General features: G+C 38.2%; 1 protein-coding gene across 6 annotated transcripts in view; it reads left to right on the forward strand.

Annotated features, from left to right (window-relative positions):
• Window positions 1–17,453, forward strand: part of LOC141573915 (ankyrin repeat domain-containing protein 26-like) — an 88,923-nt gene that overhangs the window by 25,879 nt on the left and 45,591 nt on the right. For all 6 annotated transcript variants that reach the window (XR_012500371.1, XR_012500370.1, XR_012500367.1 and 3 more), the window contains 4 exons: window positions 8,328–8,433; window positions 13,120–13,234; window positions 13,397–13,570; window positions 16,950–17,056. The gene's annotated coding sequence lies outside the window, so the exon portion shown is untranslated. The remainder of the gene's footprint in view (window positions 1–8,327; window positions 8,434–13,119; window positions 13,235–13,396; window positions 13,571–16,949; window positions 17,057–17,453) is intronic.

Genomic DNA, 17,453 nt, shown 5'->3' on the forward strand with positions numbered 1-17,453 from the left:
TCTAACCTGAAATGAATAAAGTATTTTGAGATTTTATGCATGTATGTTAAATATATTCATATACAACTTTGGTATTTGATCAGTAAAATTTTTAGAATGTCACCATATGTATCACATAGAAACATACAAATTTTTGATTGAATGTATTTTCTACTAGAAGTTAATGAAAGCTTTAAGATTCTCATTCCCAGGGCTGTAATAAAGCAGGAAATGTAGTCCCACAGTATTAAAAAAGGACATCAACTTGATTAATTCGTTTTATAAAATGAAAGTATCTGAGATTACGTATCTTTTGAGTTGAATTTTTATTTCAACTCCTGTTGTGTATTTTTATTTATTAAATAGCCTTAACTCTCAGGCTCTTTGGTTTGTAATCTTGTTTAATGATCTTACAACTATGTCTTTATTAATTACTGTTTGAAAGTCTAAAATGAGTGAAAAAGGAACCAATTATTCTATTTTCAATTCTAACCTATTATATGTATGTGTTTGTGTGTGTGTGTGTATAGCAAATGCCTAGTAGATTAGAATTTAAACTCATCCTAACTATTGATGAAAGTTGTGTTCCATTCCTTGTAATGTTGGCTTTGTTTGGTGTGAAAAGTACTAAGACAGCAGATTCTCAAGCTGTAACATACCAGCAAGAGAGAACAACCTTTGAAATAGTTTTCAGAAGCCAGAAAGAACACCTACATAACCTTGCACCGTGTACCTGGCTTGCATATCAAGCACTGAGTGAAGATTTGATTCCTGCTGTTTCAGTTGTCCTACAGTAACAGCCCCTGCCTGCAGTAATAGCCCTTGCCACTGTTAATATAAAAAAGACTTCCAAAATGCATCTCTCTGAGCTATATAGTCTCACAACAGAAATAACTTTTTAAAAGTTAGAGTAGATGTTCTTTCTCATGGTGGTTTTCTAAGACCAGATTATATACCTTTGTGGTTTAAATTAATGAGTTTCAGAGTACTTTGTATTTTGGGAAGTGACAATATTTTACAAGTGCCCACCATGTGGAACAAGGTGATCAAAATGAATTAAGATGGTTGGGTGTTAGAAAAATCATGGTAGTATTTTCTCACTTTTTTCTAGTTTTATCCAGATATAATTGGTATATAACACTATAAATTTAAGGTGCATAGCAGAATGATTTGATATATGTATATATTGCTGGATGATTACCACAGTTCGTTTTGTTACCATCCATCACCTCACATAGTTACAGATTTTTTTCTTGTGATGAGAACTTTAAGATACGCTCTCCTAGCAAATTTCAAATATACAACACAGTATTAACAGCATCCTCCAAACATTTCAACTTGTTTTAATGTGAAATATAACTCATGTGTAACCATGAGATATGTAGATAAATATGGATACAGACGTAGTTCTAGATAGAAATACAGATATAGAATCAAGGTTTCTTTTAGAATTCAGAAGCCTCTCCATATATTCTAAGAATAGCAAACGTCAGAGTAGCCCGCAGAACGAAGACAGATGTTCTCGACAAATCTGTAGAAAGTTGCTGCAATTTATAAGAATATGTAGGCAGTCCTCACAAACTTCCTTGTTTTGGCCACAAAAGTGAGCAGTTTTCTAGGTAGCCAGCTCTGCCATTCATATCTGTAACTGCCTCAGGAACCCCTTCTTCCCTCCTGAGAGACACGTTTTGTGATGCCACTTCTCACTGACAAAATTTAGAAGAGAATAAAGTGATGGTGAACTGCCCAGAGACTATCCAGGACAGACACACATACACAAAATACTGCAAAATAGAAACTGCTGAGCAGTAAATTAAAAAGCAGTCAGCAGTGTATCACTCAGATAAAAAATAAGTTGCAGTTGCATTTCCAGCATCCATGAAGATCCTCTCATGATCCCTCGTAACTATTCTCTTCCCAACCAAGAGGTAATCATAAGGAAGAGTTATATAGTAATCGCTTCCTTAACATTCCTTTATTGTTTTGCCGATAGAAGAATTCTTAAATACGATAGTTTAAATTATCAAATTTGATCATTATATAAATGGAGTCTTAAAGTATATGTTAATATCTTGCTTTCATGTACTTTTTTTATTTAAACATTTTTTATTGAGTTACAGTCATTTTACAATGTTGTGTCAAATTCCAGTGTAGAATTTGAATATACATGAACATACATACATTCATTGTCACATTCTCTTTCACTGTGAGCCACCACATGATTGTGTATATATTTCCCTGTGCTACACAGTACAATCTTATTTATCAGTTCTACATTTTGAAATCTGTCTGTCCCTTCCCACCCCCCGCCCCCCTGGCAACCACAAGTTTGTATTCTATGTCTATGAGTCTGTTTCTGTTTTGTATTTATGTTTGTTTGTTTTATTTTTAGATTCCGCGTATGAGTGATCTCATATGGTATTTTTCTTTGTCTTTCTGGCTTACTTCACTCAGAATGACATTCTCCAGGAACATCCATGTTGCTGCAAATGGCGTTAAGTTTTTTTTTTTTTTTTTTTTTTTTTTTTTTTTTTTTTTTTTATGGCTGAATAGCATTCCATTGTATAAATATACCACATCTTCTTTATCGAGTCATCTGTTGATGGACATTTAGGCTGTTTCCATGTCTTGGCTATGCTTTCATTTACTAAATAATGCTTTTGTGAAATTCATTCATGTTGCTTTATATAACAGGTATCTGTTCATTTTTTTCCTAATTTCATTGTGTGATAAAACACATTTACCAACTTGACCACTTTTAACTGTTCAATTCTTCAGATAAGCTCTCTGCTCCTTTTTCTCTCTTCGTCTTCCCTTTTTGGGTTTCCCATACTATGTATATTGTTCCATTTGATAGTGTCCCATAAATCCCTTAGGCTCTTTTCATTTTTCTTTATTATTATTTTTTGCTCCTCTGAGTTGATAATTTCAAACGATCTATCTCCAAATCCACTATTTTCTCTTCTATTTGATGAAGTCTGCTGTTGAACACCTTTAATACATTTTTCAATTCGTTTATTGTATTTTACAGCTCCAGAGTTTTTCTCTTATTATTTGCATCTCTTTATGATATTCTCATTTTGTTCATAAATCATTTCCTAATTTTGCTTATTTGTCTACATTTTTCTTTTGGTTTTTGAGTAAACTTAAGGCGGTGTTTTCAAGTCTTTGTCTAGTTGGTTAGAAGTCTGAATTGCTCTAGGGTTAGTTTCTGGATATTTATTTTGTTCCTTTGAATGGGCTGTTTCCCTGTTTCTTTATGTACCTGTGATTTTTACTGAGATTTGGGAATTTGGAAAAGCAGCCATTTCTCCAGTTTTTATGGAATAGCTCTGTGTAGAGGAAGACCTTCACTGATCAGCTCAGTTCAAAGGCTCCAGGTCCTTTCATATCTTTTCCAGGAATGATGCATCTTCTCTGGGCCTTTGCTTTTTTTTTTTTTTTTTTTTTTTTAAAGTTCCCCATCTATACAGCTGCTTTTAAGGGTCTCATCCCTGATTTCTCCCGGTCATCTTAGATTTCTATTTTATTTCTCTGCCCATAAGCTCATGCCCCAAGGTTCCAGTGGGACTGCAGACTACATGTATCTCCAGCATGTCACAGTACCCTCCACTGCTTTCAGCAGCCTCCAGTCTGATATCTAAACTCTGCCACCACTCTCATCACTGTTCTTGGTCAAGCAAGACAGAAATAACCCCCTCAACCAACCCCTAGAATGTGGCAAGAAGGTTTCATCCTTGTCTTTCTGTCCAAGGTAGGAGCTGAGAATTGAGCTGTTCCCTCCAGATCGCACAGAGATGTAACATGAAGGAGGTGGGGCAAGGGTGAGCAGAATGCCACAAATTTCCTGCCGGTTTGAATGCAGCTGCTTCTTTGTGGGGTGTTCCTAACCATTTTCTAGAGCTCTCAGAAAGCTGTTTTGGGCCATAAATTGTTATTTGTTCAGTGCCATTTGGCTGACCTTGGATCTGTACTGTTTTTGTTCAAATATATTTAAAATATGTTTTTACAATTGTTCTTATATATCTGATAATTTTATATCTTGTCTTAAATGGAACTTTTCAAAGGTTCTTTTATCCTGCTTATTCCTTCATTTAGAAATGCAGCTTTTATCCTAATTTTCACTTTAATTTTGCTAAACTTATTAATTGCAATAATTTTTGTACAGAGTTTTTGAAGGGGTATTTCTACCTTCAAACTGAGAACATCTCTAAGTAGTAAAGTTTTTTTTCTCCCTTTTTATTCCTTACACATTCTTTCTTGTATCTTTTATGCTATACAGATTGTGACTACTTTTAAATTTTTAATGAGAAATAGTTATATGGATCCTTGAATGGTATATCATCTCAAAGATAAAGCTTTCAACATTTTACCATAAAGTATGATGCTTGCTCTAAGTTTTTTTATATTTAACACTAATTATATAAGCAAAATCCTCTATATTTCCCTTTTTGGTATAACATGAAAGGTGTTCAATTTTAAAAATAACTTACATGTATCTCTGAGGAATGTGTTTCTTCTTTATCCTAATACTATAGTAAATTACCTTTCATTTCTTGAATATGTCAACTTGGTTTTGAGGTATTATACCTTTAGTACATTTAAAATTTTATTTTACACTTAAAACTAGCTTATTACTTTCCTTTCTTACAAAGTTAATGTCAGGATTTTGTATCAAGATTCTGTTTGACCTCATAAAACAAGTAGTTTCTCACTTATGTACTGTACCCTGTAAGTCTGATGCATTTTATGCCTTAGTTCAGAATGTGTTATTGGAATAACTTCCTTAAACTTTGCAGTTTTGGTCAAGAATTCTCTGTGCCTTTTTCTCTGAGCCAAAGCAGGGTCATATTCAAGGCATCCCACGACATCCACGATACACTCGTCAGAGAACATTACCGCAGAGTTGCTTTACTTAGGAGTAGGATTCCTCTAGTAATTTAATACAAATGGTGTAAGCCTTCAGTGTTTTCTAGGTTCTCACAAGCTTGGAACAGTAGTTGTTTAATATAGCCTTCATTTTCCAAGGCCAGATCCAGCTTTTCCCTATGGATATGTGAGGAGAGAACTGAGGTCACTAAGTCAGCAATCTCTTCAAGTTTATTTGAGTTCACATGTGGGCAGGTCAATCAGATGACTTGTTTCAGGCATTTCTTCAAATCATTCTTCTGGTTCATCAGTGAGGTCCTGTGTGGCTTCACTGGTTGATTCTTACCTTGAACCTGACAAATTTTTTTCCGAGATCTCATCACAGCCCGCTTTTTCCTGAAAACTTATTGCCAGATCATAGTTTTCAGCTTCTGACCAAACAGTTAATGGATCCTGTTGTCTCTGATGTGCAGTGTTTGGATTTATCTTTGATTCCAAAAGCAGTGATCCATTGGACTCTGCCGGGTCCAGCAGCGACATCCCCTTGAGCTCCTCCACGGAAGTGGAGGAGACGTGCCCGGGGCCTGGGTCTTCGCACTGCCGATCGTCGTCAGGGTGTGGACCTCCGCTCTCCGCGCGTGTGCGACGTGGCGGCTGCTGTGCCCGCGGCTGCAGCCGCCGCCTCCCCGCTCAGCCTGGAGAGACGGTAGCGGCGGCCGCTCCGGAGACGCCCGAGATCACCGTGGCTCCCAAGGCTCAGCCGCGGGAAGGGGCAACGGGAACCAACCGAGACCTTTCAGCCCGACGTCCCGGTCACCCCTCGCTTCGCACCTGCACACGCCCACCCTCCCCGCCCTTTGCCCCCGGAGCTCGCTCTGTTGCCGCCGCCGCCGCCGCCGCCGCCGCCGCCGCCGCCGCCGCCGCCGCCGCCAGTCCGTTGTCTTGTGACCCGACCCCTGTCTCCTCCTTTCTCCTTTCCTCTCGTGTTCCCGTTGAATAAAAAGATACCGCAGCTTCATTACACATACTACCTTTCAATACGTGTATGCACTATAATTATTTTCACAAATATTCTGATTCCTTTTACCCCACCTTCTAAATCAGAGAATGTTTTAAAAGTGAAAAAATAATAGAATACATGTCTTTTAAATTCTACCCTTAACCATTTCATGTGGTAACTACAGTTTTAAAAACAGATGTTTTGATATGAGTCATACTCATTTTGGCTTTGTTTCCAAATAATCACATTAAAATTTTTTTTCACAGATATATTCGTAAGTGAATAATGTATGCTTTGTAGGAAATATAGTAAGTTTGAATCCACTTATCTCACTATGCTGAAGAATTTATTATTCAGTATCAATTTAATTAAAACTCACAATGTTGATTTAAGTCACAAAGTAGGGATTTAAATTAGATGCTGTCATAAATTGCAAGATAATTTCCCTTCAGTCAACATTTGCTGTTTTTAAATCACTTTTTCATTTCATAAATGGAGATATTTATCACAAATACCTTTTAATAAGTAATTCTCTGCAAATAGAATACACACATATATATATCTGTATTTGTATCTGTATCTATATGTATCTGTAGTTAGATATTACTCCTGCAAAGTGACATCCCACTACCAAGAAAAAAGACCTCAAAAATATTTTTTATAGTCAAAAAGAATATACTCTCTCATATCTGTTAAACTCAATATGTGTCTTGCCATTTTAATAGGAAAATAAGATAATTAAAATAATCTCATTTTGTGAGTTCCTTTTCTATTCCCTTGGCAATGAGACCAAAATAGTTAAAATGTGTTTTTTGGAGGAAAGACTATAAATATTATTTTAAATGAAATCTCAATATTTTAAGTACATCCAGGACTGTTCTAGTTGAGGAGATTAGTTCATCATAGTTGTACATGTTCATTTTCCTACACAATTTTTTAAAGACATCTGATTAGAATTTACTCAGCATAAATTACTTGTTCTCATTACTTGCTACTTTTGGTGGCTGACGTATCTCAGTAAATCAACAGTTATGTAGCTTTAAAAATTCTAATGTTCTGATTGCATGTAAATGATTAATATATTCTGATTTATCTACAATATTTAGATTAAAATATCTTGATTAGATACTTCTTATTAAAATAATACCAGGACTGTTAATAAGAATGCTTAAGTAAATGCACTTGGAGAGCATGCTCACTGATGTTTAAAAAGGATGTTTCCTAATATAAATGCAAATAGCAGACAGTTTTAAATGCCTTTGTGAAAAGCAATATTAATAATCTGAGATTTAATTTTTTACTTGTTATCTTTTATGATCATACTTTTGAGAATACAGAATTAATTTGAGAAAGCAAGAGGCAATACAAGTGTAAAGTGTGAGTTGTTTTACTGTTTTTAGTTTTATCTAAAAAATATATTGTTTTAGTCTTTACATTTTATTACGTATTAACCAAACATCTTGGAAAATCAGGAGAGGATAAAAATCCTTATATAATATTTTTGTGGTAGTATGAAATATTACCTGACCAAATGTGAATTATGTATTAGAATTTATTTTTAATAATTCTAGCTTTTAAACCTTTGTTTAGCTTACAAACAATTCATTTTAACCGCCCAGTCAAGACTTTTCCCTAGAAGTAATGCTGGAAATAATCAAGACATACAAGCTTAGGTTTGTTTTCAGAGATGTCCTTCAGAGTGTTATTTATGAGAATGAAGATTCTAGAGGAAAAAAACTAATAGTCAATAACATAGAAATGTTTTACTTAAGTGTTGCATATATGAATCACATACCAAGTAAGAATCAAATTTTGGTTAATAGTGGTAAGTGAAATGTTAATGACACAAGTCAGATGAAGTTCAGAAGTACAGGCCTATATATAAGCCTGCTTATTCTTAGTTACATGAGTATAAATCTCTGTCCATAAGCATAAGCAAACGTACACACACACATGTATGTATACATACACACACGTACACGTTGATGAAAATAAATCTTGGAAAGAATTATGCAAATTATTAATAGAATTAAGGTTGTTTTTCAAATTAAATATAACGTCCAAACATAGTAAATACTCATAGCCATTGAGTTCTACAGTGCTCATAAAGTTATCCCATCCTCCCTACACTTGCAGCTCAGTTTACCGATACTGGCAAAGTATACATCAAAAATGTTCACCGTTTTAAATTCAGGTAATACACAGTAATAGTATTAACCTATAAATTGAGGTTAAAGAAACATTGTTAAATATTAAAATATAGTAAGACTTATGTGGTAGAATGTTTTAATTTGAATGTATTTATTGCTTGGATTCAGTGGGAAAAAATTATAGGGCTAACCCATCAGAAATTAATTGATGAATAAATTCACAGAAGAGTACTTATAAAGAATAGATGAACTGAGGTACAAATGAAAGTTTTGGCCTTGGTGGGGAGAAATGATTCTAAGAATAGACTTTGTGACTTTTGTGCTTGAAGGTATACATTGGACTAGAGGATAGAATGCATAGCTTCTCTTCAACGTATAATGAAGCGCTGTGGAAAAGTGTGGACTTCCTGAATTATGCAGACGGTGTCACATAAGGTAAATAAAAAAAAATACATGCTTATACTTAAGTATTTGTAATAGATAAAGATTTCATATATCTACATATTATACATTTTATACTTTTCCAGTTTGCATCTTATTTTCAGTTCGTATCTTATTTTGTTATTTGCTTGATCCAAACTAAGGTATCTGAAACTGTGGATATATATAAATTAGTATCATATTTGAACATAACATTATTAGCAAAAGAGTAGAGGAAGTCATAGGAATAGTTTTGTGAAGAAGATTGAAGATTACAGGAGATTATTTTCTATTTCCACTAATTCTTTCTTTTAAAGGTACACACACACACACAAGACTGAATACATAAAATGTGCTGAGAAAATTCCTAAACTGGTATCAAAAAGAAAGTTTTCCACAAACACACTACTCCTGTATCTCAATCCTTCACTTTGATGACTTTATGCTCATTTAGTCATCTCTTTTTTTAACAGTCACTTTTAGTAAACATTTGCTTGTTTTTGAGAAACTGTCTTGAGGGAGCTCAGCTGTTGGATTTAGAAGAAAATCAAAGCTTCTGTTATAAATATGTTCTCAGAATACAAGTACTATAATACTAGTATATTACAAAGTATTCTATTCAAAGAAAACTGTGTTTAAGATTTAAAGGAAAGTATGATGACAGTGATTCAAAAAATTAATGATAACAGCAAGAGGTAAAAATTACATTAAGAGAAAACAAATGAAGATTTTAAAATTGAAACATTCAATAACTAAAATTAAAAACTCACTGTTGGGACTCAACAACACATTAGAGGTGGCAGAAGGAACAATTAGTAAAGTTGAAAACAGGTCAAAAGAGATTATCCAGTCTGACAGACAGCAAAAAATTAAGATAGTTTCTCGTAGAACTGTGGTACACCAGTAAGCATGGCAACACACACAAACCTGGCAGACCAGAAGAGAGAGAGAAATACAAAAAAAAATTAGAAGACATAATGCCTGAAAACTTTTTAAATTCAAAGAAAACGTTAATCTGCACACCTAAATTCAACAAACATTACAGAGAACAAACATAAGAGATTCACAACTAGACAGCACAGACAGTTGAAAGACAAGGAGAAAATCTTAAAAGCAACGAGCAAAAGAATTCATTCTGTGCAGCAAACCATGAGATTAGCAACTGACTCCTTATCAGACACGTTACAGAACTCCTTTAAGGCCTCATATTAGTAAATAGTAAAGCAAGTGTACGTATTTTGTGGCCTTCATTTAGGATAGATAAATACCACTTTTCTGGTGTTCAGTCAACACCAAAAATGCCTTACTTTATTGGTCTTTGGAACCAAGTGTATGTAAGAAGTCTGGCTTGCCTGGATCTGGATGTGAGCCAAAGCTTGAAGAAATACAGACAAGGGTTAAGTGAGAATACCAAGGTTGGTAACCTGAAGAAAATCATACACACAATTTGGCTGAAAATGTAGCTGGTGAGCCAGAGTACCAGAGCATGGAAGAAATAGGCAGGCAGAAACCTAGTTCAGTGATCAGATGAATGCAGATCGCCTGGAAAGACTTGGGAGTAGCATAAATGGCCCATGAATAGATATTTTTTCACTAAAGCATGATGCACAGCACAGCATGTACATAAGCTGACTCGTTTCAGTTATCAGAGCTGTAGTGACAACACAAGGACCTACTCCTTTAACAGTAAATAAAGGGGAATCTACCTACAAGACTGGAGTATCAGCACAATGTGCAGAAGAATAGGAGGGCAAAATACATATAATTTTCAAAAGACTGGGATGTGCTACAGTGTTATTAAATATCATGGAAAAGCTAAGAAGTGTGAACTATCTTTACAGGGTCACTATCAAGAAAGCGGTCAAAGTACTAGGAAAATAATCCATAATTTAAAGAGAAAGTTTTGAGAATTTTGAGAGTAGTGAGCAAATGTATACCAAGAGTAGGGCAGGAACATGAGAGGGCAGGCCCAGGAGAGGGCAGGTACAGGAGAGGGCCGGCCCAGGAGAGGGCTGGCCCAGGAGAAGTCCTATTAGACTTCCAAGAGATGACGTTGAGGGGCAGTGGGTATTTGAGTCTGGAATACAGGAGGGAGGTCTGGATTGGAAATGGCAGTTTGGAAGTTAGCAACTTGTAGAGAATACATAAAGCCCTAAGGCTGTTGGGGGCGGCAGCAGAAAGTAGTAGAGGCCAGAAGACTGAGCCTCAGGGGTGCTGTGTGCCAGCACTCAGGGGCTGGGACTGAGAAGACCGGCCAGGGCCGTGGGAGGAAACCAGAGCAGCCTGAGACCCGGGAAGCCCCGTGAGGAAAGGGCTTGAGGAAGTTGGGGAGAGCAGCGGTGGGGAGAGCAGCGGTGGGAAGTGTGGCTGCCGGGCCGTGCGAGGAGAGGACAGAGCTCCCCGTGCAGTCAGCCCCTGGTGGGTGGTGGGTGACCCTGTCGTGAGCAGTTGCAGTGAGTGGACACGCTTGCTTGGTTGGAAAATGAGAGAAATCAGAGGAAGCGAATGGGAACAGCTCCTTTGCAGGGGCAGGAGGCGTGTGTGCCGGAGAGCAGAGAGATGGGGCCGCAGCTGGAGGGTGAACGCATCATTGTTTCTGAAGATGAGGGAAATAACAGTGTATGCTAATAGAAAAGATAGGTTAAAAGGGTAAATTAGTAACACCACATTCACTTAGGTCAGGGGAGTTGCAGGTGAGGGCAGGTGTGGGCACAGAAATGCCCCTGAGAGAGTCAGCTTCAAAACACTTGCCAGGTCCAGTCCACTCAAAACCAGCTCCCAGGAGTGTCAGCCACTTAGGAACTCTACCGCCCCCTGCAGTTTTGATCCTGGCAGGGCCAGAAGCCATAATTAGCCAGCTGAGGGAGGAAGGATGGAGTTAGGCAGGAAGAGGAGGCCTGCCCTGCCTTCCACCCCTCCTGCAAGTGGTCAGCCAGCAGCATGGCCTCGCTGAGTAACTGACGTGGTGTTTCCATAGTTACGTGATTAAAAAGTTCTCAAATGTTATACCATGCTCCCAAATAAACCTTGGATTGATTCAAGATTTAATTGGTGGAAATAAAAGCAAAAAATAAAATAAAGTGAAGAAAGCGTGTAAACATAAGGCTGAGCCACAGAGCAGGGTCAGCAGGCATGCGGAAACACGTTTTCATTTCGTCTGGAGAGGTGTATTGGTTTCTGAAGTTTGTACTTAATGATACATATTGCCACAGTGTCTGAAACCATGAAAACAGCTTTCTGCTGTTTGCATCTGCTAAATTCCCTGGAGACTGGCTGGGGCCCAGAGGGATGGGGAAAGGAATAAACTGAGGGATAAGGAGATTTAGAGATTTTTGGTGGGGAGCTCTCTGGGGGACTAGGCCTTCAGCATCCTGTGGTTCCACCCCACTCTAACCACAGTTGCATACAAACATGCCTTTCTCAGGGGCAAGCCTCACTTCTGGAAATGTCCCAAAACACTCAGCCACCTAGCACCAACATTTGAAGGGAATCCAAAGTGGCCCACAGGCAACTGCAGAGATTTGAAATGCGTTAGGCTCCCACATGCACACTGGGCACACTGGGCCTCCGGGCCTCTGTGCGCACTCACGGGGACACTGGCTCTGGAGGGACAGTTGAGGGACAGTTGAGGGTCAGTGCTGTTGCTAGGCTACGACTGTTCCGGACTAAACATTCCAAGCCGTTGAGCTTTGCAGCCAAGGTGTGGCAGCGAGACCTCTGTGGCTTTTCTGTAGCGCCAGCGCTGAGATCGGGAGGCGGCAAGAGGCCAGGAGGGAAGTGAGCGGTGTTGGAAGGCGATAAGCCAGATGAAGAAGAGACTCGCTAACTTAGTGAGCTGGGTGGGCTTCAGCACCCATCAGAGAGCACGCAGGGATCGTGAGAAGCCCGTGCCTGGGTATCATGTCGATGTGAGAGAGCTGAAGAAGTTCCACAGAGCCGCATATTTAGGTGACAGGTGTACAGTGGAGGAGCTGCTGACATATAAGAGAAATGTCGTAGACAGCAGAGACAGGAAGAACAGGTAACAGCGGCGGGGCGGGGCGGGGTGGGGCGGGCCTGGGAGGAGCTGCCAACTATGGTTGTAAGACATGAATTTTAAATTGCCTTCCCATGTCAGAGATGTTGAAGTGTGAGACAATGAGCATGTTAGAATCATTGAAGTACAGTGTTCTTTCTCATCCTTGCAGCAGTAAAGTAGATATACGATCATTTTACTTAATTGAAATGTTGTCTTTGTAAAATAGTAACGGTAACAGTTATAATATTACCTAACAATTATTGAGCTATTATTTTGTGCAAGGAACTGCCAGACATTTTGTATAGCTTTTCATTTAAGCATCACAGTGGGGTCCTGTAAGATAGCTACTACTTCATGCCCATTTTGTTGATGAGGAAATTGAGGCACAGACAGGCTAAGTGAGAGCTAATAAGTGACAGTGTTAAAGTAGAAGTGAGACCCAAGTTGAGCTGAATCTCAACGGCATGCCCTTTCTATTCAAACAGGTAGTTCTTCCATTAATGTGGTGAGTAGTAAGAGCTAATAAATATTGTTCTTTCCCCATAGAAAGAACTAAGATAAGACTAAATGTTAGTTTTAAAGGGGTATGAATAGCATGCTGTTGAATGTTTACAATTACATGAGTAACTGTATCTTCGAAGTAGTACGCTCTAATTTCCTAAAGAGTCCTCTCATGTTCGCAGGACTGCCCTACACTTAGCCTGCGCCAGCGGCCAGTCACCAGTGGTGGATCTCCTTACACAGTGGTGGTGTGATCTGAATGCTCGTGACAAGGAAGGCAAGACAGCTCTCATCAAGGTGTGTAGCAGCCAACCGTGTCCACGTGAGATGGATTTGATTTAATTACTTAGAATAAAAATGAATTTATCTGTTTTAAATATAACGAATTGCTGGGACTTGAGGAATGTTAACTTGGAATGCCTAGCACTTACAGTCTGTTTCTTGGTGTGATACCAACAGGCTGTACAATGCCGGAAAGAAGTGTGTGTCACTATCCTGCTGAAACGGGGTGCTGACCCAAATCTTGCGGACGACTGTCAGAACACTGCTCTGCATTACGCCGTCTTGGCTGGAAATACATCAATTGCAGCAGAGCTGCTCCGCTATGATGCAAATATTGAGGCGATAAACAAGGTATAGCTCAACTGACTTTATTTACAAGATATTTGAAATACAGGGTCTTTTCTAGCTACAGGTGTTTTATTTATAGTAATATGTATACTGAATACAATACATCAGGCCCTGTTACCATGGAACCAACTCCAAAGCCAAGGCCAGAGGCTAGAGGTAGTGCCCGCAGAAAGGGCAGAGCTCTGTCTCCCAGCCACACTTGTACCCCAGAAGGAACAGCTTCCCATTAGGAAGTGCCTGGGAGTGGGTGGTAGGCTCAGAGCCTACAGAAGATGAAGGCTTGCGGGGAGTGAAGTGATGGCAAGGGCAGGCTGCCTGCCTGGGGATGGGTGGGAGGAGGAAGGAACCCAGTACCCAGCAGGGGGAGCTGGGTGACTGCACCTGGGCAGGGGAGGCAGCAAGCCACAGGCCCTGAGCACCCCAGGATCCCAGGTTCTAGAACCTGGGCAAGTGAGGTCAGGTCATGTTTGACAGCCAGCAGGGGCATTCATTTGTGCTGGTGGCCACATGGCCCTCCGTGTACACCTTCACCTTGGGGTCTTCCATGCTCAGCCTGGTGTAGCTCCCCTGCGGGGCTGTGGCTGTAGGTGGGGAGCAAGTGATGGCGAAACTGGTCCTCCTGCTTTTTCTCCTGGCTCTCCCCTGAAGATTTTGATTGAATAAATGTACTCAGGTCTAGACGCAGGTATTTCAAAATACTTCCCCGAGATTCTGATACAACCCTTGGTTAAGAACTATTGAATGGATACGTGTAATGCATGTAAATTCACAGATCTCAAAAATAAGACATCTCTGGAAGAGCGGGGGTTTGATAGATGCTGCTTCTTTCAGTGCTCTCCTTTGCAGCCATGTTAGCCTGACTTTTACCCGTCTCTTCCTTTGTGACTGAGGAGTTTATTGGCAATATTACTGGCAGTATCTATTGCCTTGAAGAATAGCTCCTTTTCCTTTCTAACCACTGATCATTCAGTGGCACTCAGACAGTCTTAGAAACTTGCTTGTGGTGAGTGATTCAATAAGTAGAGTCGGATCCTTTAAAGATTTTGCACCTTTTGTTCCCATCCAGGTCATTAGGTCAGCAGGGTTTTTCTGATTGCAGTAATAGGAAATCATGAGCCTTCTTTTGGTTAAAGCTGTGTGACGGACTCTTGCAACCTATCTGTTAGATTCACTGAGCCCTAGCATAATCAACATGACAGTTTTTTTTAAATTAAAGTCTAATTGACTTACAGTGTTGTGATAGTTTCTGGTGTACAGCAAAGTGATTCAGTTATACATATATATATATTCTTATTCAGTTATATATACATTCTTAGTTACATATATATTCTCATTCATTGTATATACTTATTCAGTTATATATATTCTTACTCAGTTATATATATTCTTATTCAGTTATATATACATTCTTAGATAGATATATATGTACACACACACACACACACATTCTTTTCCATTATGGTTTATTACAGGATATTGAGTATAGTTCCCTGTAGTATATACAGTAGGACCTTGTTGTTGATTTATTTTATATGTAGTAATTTGTATCTGCTAGTCCAAAACTGCTAATTTATTCCTCTCCCACCCCCTTTCCCCTTTGGTAACCATCAGTTTGTTTTCTATGTCTGTGAGTCTATTTCTGTTTTGTAAATAAGTTCATTTGTATCGTATTTTAGAATCCACATATTAAGTGATATCCTATGGGATTTCTCTTTCACTTTCTGACTTACCTCACTCAGTATGATAATGTCTAGGTCCTTCCATGTTGCTGCAAATGGCATTCTTTCATTCTTTTTTATGGCTGAGTTGTATTGCATTATATATAAGTATACCGTGCAAGATGGTAGTTTTAAACATCAAGACCCATGACATTAGTAACAAATTGGAATTTTTCTAATAATTTAGTTTCAGCCATCTCATGAATTAATTATCCATTTGATTAACAATTGGGGAGAATTAGATACAGGTAGGTTGTAGTTGTAGTAGGCATTGGAAAAATTCTTGAAGCAGGTATTATGAGCCTTTCTAAAACTGTATTTATCTTACAATATTTTTTTTAATTGAGGTATAGTTGATGTACTATATTATATGTTACAGGTATATAGCTGAGTGTTTCACAAATTTTTAAGGGCTATGCTCCACTTATGGTTATTATAAACTATTGGCTCTTCTCCCCAGGTTGTGCAATACATCCTTGTACCTTATTTTATGCCTGATTGTTTATACCTCTTAATCCTTAATCCTAATTATCCATTTGATTAACAATCAGGGAGAATTCGATACAGATAGATTGTAGTTTTAGTAGGCATTGGAAAAATTCTTGAAGTGGGTATTATGAGTCTTAATCACAATTTTTATTACATGTTAGGGCCCAGTGTTTTTGTGTGTAAGACATATGATTCTAAAGAAAGGCAAGGTTTTATATACAAATACTTGATTTATACCCAACTGTTTGGAAACACAGCAAACATAAAAACACAAGTGGGCTATAGACTAAACATGCCTGGGTATGTTCAGTTTGTCTCCACACATTGAGTCAACATTTAAAATTTAGGAGACTTGTGCAGAAATCTACACTTCAGAACTTCTCCTAAAGAATCAAATCTGGTCCCCCTTGAGCCCAGGCCTATGTGGTCTGCTGTGCAGAGGTGGCCCCTTCTCGGTGGGGCGTGTGTTCTCCAGTTTGCTGTCCTCACTTGTGACCTTCACTTACTCGGGCCACCTGTGTTGCCTCTGTAAGCATTTGAATTTCCAATTCCTGTTGTATATTTTCATAAATATTTCAAGATTTTAAAGACAGTCTATATTAATTTATAGTCTACTTCATATTTTATAATAATCCCTTAAGAGTGGGATGGAATTTTTCTAATTAGAATTTTTAAGTTGGTTTCAGAAAAACTTTTTCTTTACATGCAAATAATCATATTCCCACTGGAATGTCTGCAAGCTTTATGAGATTAGTCATAGTTGTAATTGGATAGGTTATGCATGTTGCAGACAGTATGGTATCTTTCTCCTCAGCGTGGCTCCTTAGAAATGTAGTTGATTCAGTAGCTAAATGGTTCTCTCTGGAGCAGTGTTTAGAGTGTCGGGAGTAGTAGTTGAGCAGTAAGGTAACTAGAGAATGCCTGACACACGCTGCAATAGAAGCGAAGGTTCTTGGAACCAGCAAATGTCTGAAGTGAGTTTCAGAGAATGAAACTTTGGAAGAGGTCCAGGAGGAACCTTTTAAAGAGAAGGAGCACAGAGGGGTGAGGAGGAAGGGGCTACTTTTTATTTACTTTATAGTGTATGTTTAAGTTCAGAGACTTAAGTTTTTAAATTCAGTTTTGAAATTTATATGTAATTTTGTACATTGTCAACTGTTTTTACTATTTTACAGTATAACTTGACACCATTTTTACTCGCCGTCAGGAAGAACAAAGAAGAAATGGTCAAATTTTTGATAGCGAACGGGGCAAATGTACATGCAGTCGACAAGCTGCAAAGGTACAATAGTTTGTTCTCTCTCTCTCTCTCTCTTTCTAATCTTAATGTTGTTCTAGAGTAGTAACAGCCAATCAGAAAGGTTAACCTAATAAGAAGAGGATTAACTTAGAATCAACACATCATCAGTTAGGTAGAAAAGCAATTATTCTGCCTGGTGTGACAAAGAACAGTATGCAGCAGGATTCATCTTCCTTTATGATAGCGACTGATGTCATTTGCATCCTGATTGTTTTGGTCATACGATCTTACAATAGTTCAGGGATTTCATTTTAGTTTTATTAGTATGGACTCTAATTTTAATTTACCTTATGAGACAGTGTTGAGTTTCTTCATTCTTTTATAAGTTGTTTTAACCACTTCTTGGTATATATTTTTTTCTTAAAAGATGCATATTAAA

Source organism: Camelus bactrianus, chromosome 18, assembly GCF_048773025.1.
Source record: "Camelus bactrianus isolate YW-2024 breed Bactrian camel chromosome 18, ASM4877302v1, whole genome shotgun sequence".
Lineage (NCBI taxonomy): Eukaryota > Metazoa > Chordata > Mammalia > Artiodactyla > Camelidae > Camelus > Camelus bactrianus.